The sequence below is a fragment of the Chiroxiphia lanceolata genome, chromosome 2 (genome assembly GCF_009829145.1).
Source record: "Chiroxiphia lanceolata isolate bChiLan1 chromosome 2, bChiLan1.pri, whole genome shotgun sequence".
NCBI lineage: Eukaryota > Metazoa > Chordata > Aves > Passeriformes > Pipridae > Chiroxiphia > Chiroxiphia lanceolata.
The window spans coordinates 63,019,205-63,032,595 of NC_045638.1; the positions used below are offsets into that span (position 1 = coordinate 63,019,205).

A 13,391-nucleotide genomic window follows, 5' to 3' on the forward strand; every position below is an offset into this window, starting at 1 on the left:
TGTGATCCGGGCCCCCCACGCGGTGGTCGCCAGAGCCCAATGGCGCCCCCTGCTGACCAACACTGAGCACTGCAGGCTCTGCTCCTCCAGTGATCCAACAGCGCTCCTGGATTCTAATCCAACCGTGATTAGAATCGCGCTAGAGGACAGAGAAGTATCAGACCGTTTCCTTTTTCAAGGGGACTTTTGGGTACAGGATTATCGCTTAGTTGTTTTTGTGTTCCGTTACCGGTTTTGCCAATGTATACATATATCTTTTAATAAAGGGTTGCTATTTCTTCTTTTTCCATACTTCCTTGATTTGAGCCTCTTAATTTCGGATTTACAATTGCTGAGAGAGAAGAGTTTGGTCTACCTCATAACTCATCCTCCTTAGCAAAACACTCCAGTCTCTTTAAACTGAGACAATATTCAACAAGGGGTTGTAACTATTACAATTATTACAAATGGGGGTTTCAGGGGATAACATCAGGGGAAAACCCAGATTAACGAATTTGGGGTCTTACACACAGGTCATAGGGGAAAACCCATTTTATCTTGAGGGAATTACAAAGGAAAAAAGGTATTCGAGTTTACAGAATGCAAGGATTCAGGGAACACAAAGGGAGAGATAAAGTACAAAAGGTCTTCTGCATAAGTTTGATGAGATCAGGATGTGGACTCTCTGGCTTGGGCAGGGCATGTGATACCATCATGCAAAGAGTCTCTTCACATCCTGCTGAAGAAGGTAGGAAAAATCCACAGGGATGAGGTCAATGAAGAGGGTTTTTCCCAGCTTCTGTAGCCCACAGCTTTCTGCAAAGATCACTCAAATCTCTCTCTGCAGATATTATATTCTGGGATCCAACAGTAAGTAATTCAAAAAAGATGTGTCACAAAAGCTAAATATTAGATTAAATATTTTACGCCTTCAAAAGACGGAATAGAGGAAAATAGAACAAAATTCTCTAATAGGATTTCTAATACAATTTCTGAAAAGATGTATTCTTTATTTTTCCAAATAATGTAGAGTTAAAAGTATTTTGAACCAGATGTTTTTGTAGTCAAGTGTCTAGGATGTTCTGCTGTGGGGTGAGAAGTCCCAGACAATTCCAGACAATGTCTGCATCTAATATTCAGCACTAATTGGAGAATATCTATATAATGTGTCAATTTACCCAGACTGTTACTAGAGTATACTATCATTTTCTCTCCTCTTGACTGAATATTTAAAAGGATTTTGCATGAAAACCTTCTTACTTCTGAATCAAAATCACAATCACAAGCAAGTTCAGCCCTGAGCTCAGTGTCAATGTGCTCAGCGCTGGACAGCCAGAGAAACACACCTCCAACTACTCAAAGAACCTGTAAAACAAGTTTTCATAGATTTAAAGAATTGTGAATATGGACTAAGCAATTCAGGGCCTTATATCACTGGGTGCATTTAAATTTTTTCCCCCTTTTTGCTATCTGGCTTCTTCTTCTCACCCTCCCCAAGCAGATGCTTGTTTCAGTCTGGTAATCTGTGAAAGAGAAGATCTGGGCCAGAACTCAATGAGGAAAACTAATAGAAAAATGCACAAAATCAACAGACCAAGCTTTAATTAGTTATTTTCTTATTGTAATTTAGTCTGATGTCCAGAAAGTAACTGTAAAAGTATTCTTCCTTATTCTAGTATTCTAAATGCTAACATAAAAATGTCATTAAGAACTCTATTAGTGACATTCTATTATGTCTTATAATTGAAGTAATGGTTACTCTACAACACATCTACACATTAAGCAAACATTAGCAAAACCAGAGACATTTCAGTGGAATGGAACAGTGTTATAGGCTGACTTTTTTTTTCCTGCAGTGAATTTTTCAGCCAAACAACAACATTGAGTACATTTCAAATTCTCAAATTCTTAATGGCCCTGAAAGATGTCACAAGAATTTTCCGGCTTGGTGAAATTCTCTCACCACTTTATCCCCAGTACCAGACCTCAGAAGCCTTTCTTTCAATTTAGGTGACCTACTGCTGCATGAGAAAAACTTTAAACACCATTTCAAAAATATTCCACTGCTGACTTTAACTACAGTACACCACTTTCTGCTTATGCATTTCACCTACCCCAAGCAACTTTTCTCTGATGGAGATTCTTTCCCAGCATACAGTCTTCTCCAGTTTACCCTCATGGGAACTTCTCTCTGTACTGTAATCTCCACATAGCCAGGGTATTCATCGGTGTTGCAAAAATGTTTTGGATACACTGGTTGGTTCCATATATGGCACTAGCTTCATCCCAACCCTGCTGACATTCCTTCTATCTTCTTTGTAGTTTAAACTGTAATGATCATTTCCTTGCTTTCTCCTTCCCATTTTTTTACCACCTGATAACAATAAGTGTTCATTAGTGGTGCCGAAATGACCTTTAGATAAAGAAAAGGTGTCTTTTTTTATTAAATAAGGTTCAGCTGCAGCACAGACCTAAGTATATGTTCATACACTGAAATGGACTTACCTTAATGGGATTGTTTACATGTGCAACTTATATTAATTACCACTTAAAAATTTTTGGTCAGGTTGTACCCAAAAGACATAAACCATACAAATGTCAACTGTGCTAGTAAAATAACATATTCAATTGTGGGAGGCTGTTCTAGTCACTCCATTACACATTGCCTTTTTGGCTTACAAATATTGCTGTACTATTCTCAGATGTTTTGCTTACAGAAATATTTCAGAAGATTAGCATTAACAGCTTCTTTACTTCTCTTGTATCCCTTGAGAAAAAGTTTGCAGAGGAGCATTCCTTAAAGAAGTACTTTCCAATATCTTTCCAGTATGTTTTACACTCAGGAGAGTCAGGTTGGTGAAATAACAGCTGCTCTTTTATCAAGGAAGACAGAGAATAAAGTGGAGAGTATTTTTTTTTTTTTTTAATTCTCAGCCTTTGAAGTGGCATACAGAAAACCCACTGATATTAGAAGATTGGAGATGTGATTCTCTGCCCTATCACTTGAAGGATTCAACAGAGGTCTGAAAACAGAGAAGCTCCCCAAGTGCAGGCACATGGGTAATTGAAAACCAAGCTGTTTAGAGAATACTGAAGAAGAGACACTCAGGGGAAAAAAAAAAAAAAAAGAGGATGATTTAGCTTTTATCTTCTATGACAACACTTAAAGAAAAGATTTGCATAGAATGATAGAAACAGATCAGTCAAATCTGCAATATTTTTTTTTAAACCAAAATATTGAGCTTTATTGGGGTGAGTTCACCTTGGCTGGCTGCCAGGTGCCCACACACCCACTTTCCCACTTCCTCTCCTCAGCAGGATGGGTGAGATAGTAACATGAAAAATTTCGTGGGTTGAGATGAAGACAAGATCATCCACCAATTGCCATCATAGCCAATACAGACCTTACTTGAGGAAAACTAATTTAATTTATTGCCAATTAAAAATATGATATTCAGAAACAAAACAAAACCCAATCCTCCTTCCCTCCACTCACCTTTTTTCCCAGGGTAAACTTTCCTGCTTTGTTTCTGACTACTCAATTTCCTTCTCATGCTGAGCAGGGCACAAGCATGAGAAGGAAATACTATGGAAGGGTGGGGTCACTCCGTAACAGCTCCTGTCTGTCACTCCCTCCTCCTCCTCCTTTTCCCTGCTCCCCTGTGGCTCTCCACCAAGTAGCAGCTTCCTCCAGGGCACATACACCTGGTGTGGGGTCCTCCATTGACTGTAGTGTGGGTATCTGCTTCACTGTGGACCTCCATGGGCCGAAGGGAAACAGTCTGCCTCCCTGTGGTCTTCATTAGGGGCTGCAGGGGAACCTCTGCTTTGGTGCCTGGAACACCTCTTCCCCCTCCTTCACTGACCTTGGTGTCTGCAAGAGTGTTTCTCCCACGTATTTTCGCTCCTCTCTCACACAGCTGCTGTGCAACACTGTTTCACCCTTTCTAAAACTTGTCTTCCCCAAGGCACCACCCACCCTCCTGGCTGTAGGGCCCGGCCCTGCCCTGCTGTGAGTGGGATGGACCCAGCTGGAGCTGTCTGTGCCCGGCATAGGGCAGCCCTGGACACTCCTCGCAGAGCCCCCTGCTGCAGCCCCTGCTGCCAGCCCCCCACCATGGATACCGAATACATTAATTCATATAGAAAACAAATTTGATTTAATTTGGTTTAGTTATAAAACAAAGCAAATAAATCTTAATGTATCCTGCTGTACGTTGTGATCACAAAATCTAATAAATTTAATTAAAATAGACATTTTCTCACAAATTCTGTTGATTTGGATGAACTCTCATTTCTCCATGAAATACTATTCTTATTAAAAAGTATCAACCACCTAGTTATTAATAATGCATTAAGCCAACCTCCACAGGTTAACTAAGCTTCTTTAATAACAAAAAAGGTTTATAAAACAAACTGCCACAGAAATTTTAAAATTGAAATAAATCCCCAAATTTTCATATGAATTTTAATATTTAAATGCAAATGAGAAAGACACTGCTGGTTTTGGCTGGGGTAGAGTTAATTTTCTTCACAGTGGGTAGTATGGGGCTATGTTTTGGATTTGTGCTGAACACAGGGTTGATAATATAGAGATGGTTTTGTTATTGCTGAGCAGGGCTTACCCAAAGCCAAGGCCTTTTCTGATTTTCATACTGCCATGCTAGCAAGGAAGTTAGCATGGGAGGTTGGGAGGAGACACAGCTGGGACAGGTGACCCAAACTGACCAAAGGGATATTCCAGACCATATGACATCATGCTCAGTATGGTGGCCCATAGTATATTCAGTGATTATATCCTGCCTAATACATAAAATTACATGTGAAAGTAGACAACAACTTTTTCTCCACTGTTCAGAGAGAGCTGAACATTTCTGAATGAGAAATGCCCTGGATTTCGGGTTCTGTAATAATAACTGGGGTTTTGGTGCAATAGTATTTCCCACCGTGTTCCCTGTCTAGGTAGATGGCATCCTTGCACACACTTTGAAGAAGCACATGGGGAACTGGGTCCTGTGCCTCTGTAAGTGAACTCTTTTAAGGAAGAGGATAAGTGGTCCTTTGCCTTTTAAAAAATAAAGACAAAATAACAATAGTACATATTATAATTAATAATGATCATTTTCAGAATACCTTACAGCTTCAAAGCACTATGAAGCCATCAAGTAATTAATGTTTACTTAGTGAAATTAACATAATTCAATATGCAAAGATGTTGAAACAACAGAAGAGTTTTAAAACACACAAGCTAAATCCCTGAGCCCACCTGAGAAGCTGCATAACTTTGTAGTCAGGTTTCACGCAATTCTTGATGTGCTCTGTATTCACAGTGTCCAATGGCAGCAGAATAGATCAGCGGAATAAATCATCTGGAAAACAATAAAGTCTCAAAGGAGATCTAAGCTTTTAGATGGTTCTCCAGAGGGTCAAAATCACATACCTTGATGTTCAAGTTACTCATGCTACTAATAGGCAGGAAAGAATTGACCAAATAGAGGTTGGGGTTTTGTCTTCTTTTTTTCTTGTAAGCAGCATAAGATTTTACTGCTAATTGATTTTTAACAGCTTATTCACAGTATGATTCTGCATTTTTATACACTTAGAAGTTCCATTGACTTAAGCAGGAGTAGTGAGTGCACGAGGAATGGAGAATAGGGCTTTGAAGTTCAGTATCATTATTTAGATTTTAGGCATGCCTGGAGACAGCACTCTAGATTAATAAAATGCTTTGCTTCAATTAGCTCTGTGTCTCCTGCATCCCTCCCCAATTCCCTCTGCCCTTGTTTAACATACTCCCTTATCCCTTTGCATTATCCAGACAGGTGCTCTCTGCTACCAAAGACTGTCGGAAGTTCCACGAAGGAGATTCAGTGTAGGGAGGAGTGGGATGTATATTAGTTTCTTGGCTGTGATGCAGGAAAGGAGAATGTACGAGTTTGTATTGAGTCTGTTTTGTTCTTCCTGAATATTGTTTCAGAGAGTCTTTAAAAATATCTGTGAAAAAAATAATCTTAAAAGATCTCTCGAACAGGCATGCTCACTTCTATGTATGACAAGTACATTTTAACAATCTAGCACAGAAAATATATATAAAAGGAGTATTGCTTCTAGCTGATTCATTCCGAGGGAAAGTGAAGACAACATAAAGAAAAAAATATATATTCTTTTGTATATGTGAACTCAGATTTCTGCCATGATTTCTCTGGTTTTCCACTGTATTAAGTCCCCTCATTTCAGATTTCCTTGAACAAGACTTAGGAGCATAAAGCAATGGCCACTGAAAACTGACACATTCTGTAAAGTGGGGCTGGGAAATTATAAGTTTCACATCAAGTTCAATGGGAAAGTCATAAGGCCCTGTTCCTTCTCCCTTGAGGTATTTTCCTATTTTATTGTCAGTACTATAATGGGCAATCAGTTCCTGAAATGGTGCCCTGCTGTCTAGATGAAGCATTTATAGGGTTTTTAAGCAGTCCATTTGAACACTGCAGAAAAAAAAAAGTTAGCCCTTGTAAGTTCAGATTTTAGGGCCCTGATTCTGCACTGAACTATGTGTTGGCAAACCTCCTGCTCACTTGGAATTCAGTGCAGGATCACGTTCTCAGTTTCTACATTTTCTGCTGCAATTCAGACCTTTATTTATCATAGCTGGAAACAACACTACAAATGAAAATGCTTCTAAAATCCAAGTGTCTATCCCTTTTAAAAGTTAACTTTCCTACATTTATGCACATATATTTACATAATAATCCTCTGAATGGAGATACGGCTCCTAATGAATTAGGGGATTACTACAAAAATATATAAATCATCACTGATGTTTTCCATGCGGAAACATTTTATTTGAAAAAAAAAAATAATTCAAAACTTTAGGGAAAAAGTCTTTTAAGTGCCTAACATCACAAACCAGATCCAAGAAAGACCTTATGGACCAGATTCAATGTAAGATTTAGATCTAAAATGAAACTAAGAGAATTTAGGGATCACTTAAGGTTAGTCTAAATTAGGATTTAGAAGCCCAAACTTGACTACAGCCCAGATCATTATCTAGGTCATCTCTTTTCAGCACTAGTTAATCCTTACAATACCTAAATCTATAAAATGCCTTCCTGTGTGGCTTAAAGTTTGCTATTGCTAAAAGTGGCCACACTTCTTCAGCCCTGGCTACTGAAGATATATGCCCATTGCCCAGATGAATTCCAGGCTTAATCATAGGATACTCAGTCAGTGAGTTATCTACTTCTCCAGAAAAGTCTGAAAATATTGCTATGCCTTTTTTTCACATCTGCTTAATGCTCAGAACTGTTCTCCACAAAAGCTGGTGGCCTGTTACCAGCTCTGAGCCAGCATTGGCCATAAATATTACAGCAGCCACAAAGGGCATGTTCCAGCCACCTGCAGAGGTGGGACCTCCATGATGAAAGAGGCATGATATTAGAATAGATAGAAAGTTTATGAGAGGCTCTCTCCCAGTTTTTTTTGGCATTTAGCAGGAAAGAGGTAAATATGATATTTTTTCAGATCTTTACTCCCAAGACTATTGTCCTCATAACCAAATAGCATAGAAAGTACATATCTATTCTGACATAGAGAAATAATATAATTTCTGTCCTACCTGAAGGACGGTCAGATAACCCTTTCTACGGTCACTTGACTTTTCTGGTTACAATGCCTTAGTTTCAACAGCAAAAGCAAACATTTATCAGCAGCTGTCCTCACCAAATTGCTAATTGTGTCTCAAGTAGTCAAAGAGCTTGGTGATTTAGGCCACCGCGGTATGGAGAAGGCATCAATTGCTTCAAGATTTCAAAATCTGCTTACTAGACCTTGGTTTACCTGCCAGTCTACAGCTCAAAAGACAAGGAGGGCAATTTATCACCACTTTTCAAAATCATTCCCTTTTATGTCTATTCCCTCAAGGTGAGTAGGCTCTCAAAATCAGCATCTCGCTCTTTTAGCCTGAATTCTTTCACATCTGTACAAGAATTTAGTCAAGGGAACTAGCTACTTACTCTCAGTTGAGTGACATATATCTGAGTTCATCATACTATTTTCATTCTGGGCTCAATTAACTTTGTCTCATGTAAAATAAAATTAAAAAAAAAGGATGATAGTATGAGCAGAATAGAATTTTCTGTGAAGAACTGTTTTTCTTTTTTTTAAGATACACTGAAAGACTGAGGACATGGCTCCATAGATAGATGTAAAGATGCATATGGCAACCTATCCCAAATTTTAGCTGTCTGGCTGTAAGCTGACTCCAGTTACAAGGCTGGGTGGTACTTAACATGGCACTAAGACTAAGTTAACCTCAGGAGACTCCTGAGAAAACAAGAGTATTGGCAATTCTACAATTTTGAAAGGTTTGAGACTTTCAGACACCCCCTCAGCCTCAATGAATAGTTCTATTCAGCAGCAGGTGATTATCCTTAAGAGCGGGACCTATATACAGTTTTAGAGAGCTAGTAAAGACACCCTACTGTGAGTGGTTTTTTGGCAAGCCTCGCCAGAGACTTTGGCAGCCTCTGTTTCTCTAAAGTGCTACTGTGCTTTTGCATGGTTGCATTCCTCATGCAAACAAATACCAATGCCAATCCTAAGAACATGAAGAACTGATAATAATTATTGTTTTCACTGCTGGATAGCAGAGAACAACTGCGACATCAAGAAATAGCATGCTTTCTGAGCATTTTTTTTTGAAAATGTATCTATTTCCTTAAGCTTAAGCAATTGTCAACATATTTGAATTGTGTTTTCATTATATGCATGTACATTTTGAAATGGATTACAATTTTTAATTAAGGCCCCATGTGGTTATCAGAATAATTAGTAGTTTCCAATAACAGTTTTATGTTAATGCTTATGAAATAATGTATTAGACAATTTTAGAAAAAAATAAAATAAAATCTTGAATGTCTTTAAGATCACAACATTTGAACCCAAACAAAATGTTTCTTTAATTTTTTCTATTCGATCCCATATTTGACGATGTAGTGTTAGCAGATATATATACATAGATATATAGCTGGAAAATATTTACTTGCTCAGATTGAAAATATTTCTTTATAGTACTTCTAATGCTCACTTAACCTGGCCTCCTCTAGACTATTTTGTGAAGTTTTAATTCTGAGAAGAAAGAGAAAGAAATGCAAACAGAAAAAGATATAAAAGGACAAATGTATTTTACAAATTGAATAGGAGTAACACACCGGGTTGGATGTGGCTTTGAGCAACTGGTCTAGTGAAAGGTGTCCCTGCCCATAGCAGGGGAGTTGGAACCAGATTAAGGTCTTTTCCAACCCAAACTATTCTATGATTCTCTGGTCATCTATTCACAACTTTAGCAGTGAAAATTATTTCCAGGCTTTGTAACAATGCTCTAATGCTCTATCATTTGCATGAAACATAATACTCAGTCTGAAAAATCACTTACGGTAAGTATCTGCCTGACTTCAACTAGTGTTAACATCTGTTGAGGTGGGAATAAACAGAGTTTTATTGCTTGTCCACTTGCCTACGGGCTGTAGGTCTTTGAAACACGTTCCCTTTGTGAACCTTGTTGGTCAAAACCAGACAACAATAAGACCTGTTCACAAGAGGGAAAGTCCCCTATCTCTAAAAAAGATGAATGTTCTTTGCAAGATGACTCTAAAGGTTTCTCTGAGACACCAAAAATCTGTGCTGGCCTGAAGGCTTTGCTGTATTGAACAAACATAATTCATTCTGTCTTGTGAAGAATGCCTCAGTATGTAGGGAGCAGTGAAGTTTCTGCTAGGCAAGCTGAGGGTTCCCAACTCCTAGAGTTCCAGGTTGTGATACAGGAACAGTTTAGACTGTAAAAATATGTGCATTAATGACTAGCCAATATGTCAGCAGCAAATGACTCATCTCATGCATCACAGTAGCTCCTAACTTCTTGATACGGGTTAGATGCTAGACAGACTAGAGACCTATTGGAGAGAAATGTTATTACAGAACTCTGAATTATACATATTCCAGATGCACCAAGGCTGACAAGGCTGCGTAGGTGAAAGATGTCACTTTTACTAGATGTATCCTTATTACTGAAATTCAAACACTAGCTCTTTTTGACTCCAAGTCTTTTGTTTACAAACGAAAAATGAGAGCTCTAATTTGATAATTAATTCTTATGCCAGGTATTTTTGACTGTGCCTTTTTTTTTTTGCTCATAGTTGGCATAGAGGGGTTTTCTGGTTTAAGGTCTTCTCTAAGGGAGATGAGATATGCAAACGTGACATAAGACCTAACCACTGTTTTTGTTCATTTTTGGTGGTTGTCTCCTACATGTAACCAGCATATACACTGTAGTGGTTTGGATTTTGTTTTCCCCCAGAGGCTAAGAAAGTGGTAGCCCCCAAGGGGTGGAAACCCCTGGAAGTTTTGAAATTCTGCCCAATAGGCGCTCCTGCAAAAATGTAAACATATCACAACCAGACCGGAAGAGAAGAGTTGTAGTTTTTAGGGTAGAAGAAAGTAGCCATGTTGTAAGACCAAGAGGAAGGGGCTCTGAGCCCCTCGGGGCCTCTGGGGCCCCCCAGCCCCAGTGGGGGGCTACAGAGACTTGGAACAGTGTTAAGCTGGACTAAGTGTCTGTAGCTGAACCTGGAGATGTTTCTTCATTGTGAGCAACAGCGGCAGAACTGCACTGACCGGAGAAAAAGTGGCGGCACGGAGCCAAAAGATAAGAGAGCAGCAAACAAACATGTAGCAAAGCAGACAGAACTTCTGCAAGCTGAGAGAGAAAGAACAGCAGCAGAGAACAGAACTAAGTTCTACAGAGAGAAGGTTTGGGGGTAAGAACTGCAAAACTCCCCTAAACTTCCTTTGAGATCACTCCAAAATGGAGGGGGTGGACTCTTACTGATCAGAAGTACTAAATGGAGTAAAGGAGCTAAGAAGCTCAGTCGTCCTGCGAGCTCAGCCAGGACGGTGTGTGGAGGTTGACCTTGAGGCCCTCCCTTGCTGCAAGCTACAAAGAATCTCGCAGCCATCTTTGAGGCAGGGCACAGGAGCTCTGCAAGGGGCTGAGTCCCCTGAAAATAAGGACTGTCGCGAAGACCCCCTGTGCTTCGTGATATGACATGGTGATAGTGCCCTTGTCCTGGGAAACGCAGCCCACGGAAGACCCCTCGTTTGGAGAGACGAGTGACTGAAGGGGATACCCCCTCTTGTGTGCTGGCAGAGATCCGGCTATCAGCTGCTGCAAGAAACAGAAGAGAGAGAGAACCTGCTGCCTTAGAAGATGCTGCTGCTTAGTGACTGCTACTCTGAAGAAGCTGCTGCCCTGAGAGACTGGAAGGGATCTGTCCTTCTTTCCCTCCCGGACTTTTATTTGGAGGGGAGAAGAGATCTGATCCATTGTAAATACTATATGTCATGGTAGAGATAGTTGTGATCGTGTGTATAATGTGTTATAGTATTTATTTGTATAGTCATTGTAATATATTCCCTTTCCCCCATTCTGAGTCTGGTTGTGTTTTGTCTGGAAAAACCCATCTCACATTGGATTGAGATGTGGGAGGGGGAATGGAGGTAGGGAATTGGATTTTGAGGCTATCTCAAACCATGACATACACGTTTATTTTTTATTACAATTTTAAATTATTTAAGCCAGCAGCTGGAAAGCAAAGGAGGATAGTAATAGTTTCTATTGGTGGTTCTCTTGTTATCCCTTTAACTCCAGCAGAAGGTCTACTATATCTACTTTTTCTCTGAGGAATGAACCCTTGTTGTTTTGATTCACAGAAGTATTTTCACATGTTATCAGACAATGATCCAAATCGCAGTAGAGATTGTCTTGAGGAAAAACTCTCTTCAGCTGTGTAAACAGGTGTCACCTTTGATATACCGCTGCCTGGATGTCATTGAGATATCCTGTTTATTCAGTTATATCTGCCACAAATTTAGCAGCCTAAGAAAGGAAGAAAATATAAACTTTTTAAATTTTTAAATAAAAGATACGAAACCAGTAGCAGCCCATGAACAATACTTGAAAATTTAATGATTTTAGAATAGTTTGGTGGAAGACTTAGGGATTAAAAGGTACTTCTAACTTAGGAAGCAGCACAGTTCAATAGGGGTGAACCTGTGGAGTGAAACCACTAATTCGAGTATTCAGTCCTCTGCAGTACAAACATTTTAGATAGGGTACTTTAGAAAAGCTGCAGACTTTTCTTACACTGAAGTGCAGGAGGTGTGCTACTATGGCACAATTCTTCACCTATCTTCCATGTGGAGCATATAAGGGATTAAAAGGTATCCTTCATCCTTTCAGTAATTACAAAGACTGACAAAAATATAGGGTGAAAAATCTCCCTAAAGTGACTTACTGTGTACTGACTTTGACATGTAACAAACAATATCAAAGTAAATCTACATCTAAGAACTCTTTGTTTTTACCAGAGATATACCAGTTACACTCACAACTCTTATGACATCCTGGAAAATAATTGTCTTTGGATTTGTGTTACCTGCTTATATAAGTTAGAAAAACTAACATATCTCACAGAGTCCTATATAAATTTGAATTTTGAATTTTTTTTATTTGACATCTTTCATATAGTTAGTATCTGTTTAAATATCACTGTGTTGTTACCTGAGGTAAATGCAGTAGAAAATCACTATGTTCAATAAATATTATTGTCTTACAGTTTCATTCCCTCTGTCAAACTGGAAACTTTTTTTAATTCTGCAGGGGAATTTTTATTTCATTTTCTTGTTAATTCCTAATGTGGATGAATAAATTGCTGGCTGTCTACTTACAGATATAGAATATTTCCTGTGTCAGTTAGCCAAGCTTAAAATGGATCTGTGCGTTTTTGTCATTGTCACAGAAAGGTGGGTTTTTTTTCCCACTGCACAATAATGAAATGTAGAAAAAATACACATTCACTTTTTTCAAAAATTTATTTAAATGATTGATAGTCAAATCAACTGCTGTTCATTCTAAGTCAGGTTTTCAAACTTAATACAGACTAACTTTAGGAGATAACTGAGCACATACTTAAATCAAACGTTTTCTTCAAAAGAGCTTGGAGTGAATTCAAAAGGCGGGTGCCAAGCAAGAATTCTACATTTATGGACAACAGCTGTGGAAGAATACAGCACAGTGCTTCTAGAACTCAATAGCAGGGGAAACTGGGCACTGGCTTCCTTACCCAATTTACATCTAACTGCCATTAGATAAAAAAGTTATGGTGACAGCAAGAGTGTGGACCAGAATGCAAATCTGGCTCTTCTCCATTCAGTGTAGTACCTTCTGAAACAGGAGAAACAGATTTTATTCCAAATCTCAAGCTATTTTAGCAATTGCTCTAAACACCAATCTAGGTGTGTGAAAGGCAGACTCCTAAGTGAGGTCCAGCCTCATTCGGGCAGCTAAGCATGGCTCA

The 13,391-nt window shown here is 39.0% G+C and overlaps 1 long non-coding RNA gene across 1 annotated transcript in view; it reads right to left on the minus strand.

Moving 5' to 3' along the window:
* Nucleotides 1–315: 315 nt before the first annotated feature.
* LOC116782325 overlaps nucleotides 316–13,391 on the minus strand; it is a 32,535-nt gene continuing 19,459 nt past the window's right edge. Inside the window, exons 2-3 of the long non-coding RNA XR_004355200.1 lie at nucleotides 5,246–5,348; nucleotides 316–2,353 (exon numbers count right to left, since the gene is read on the minus strand). This is a non-coding gene — a long non-coding RNA (uncharacterized LOC116782325). The remainder of the gene's footprint in view (nucleotides 2,354–5,245; nucleotides 5,349–13,391) is intronic.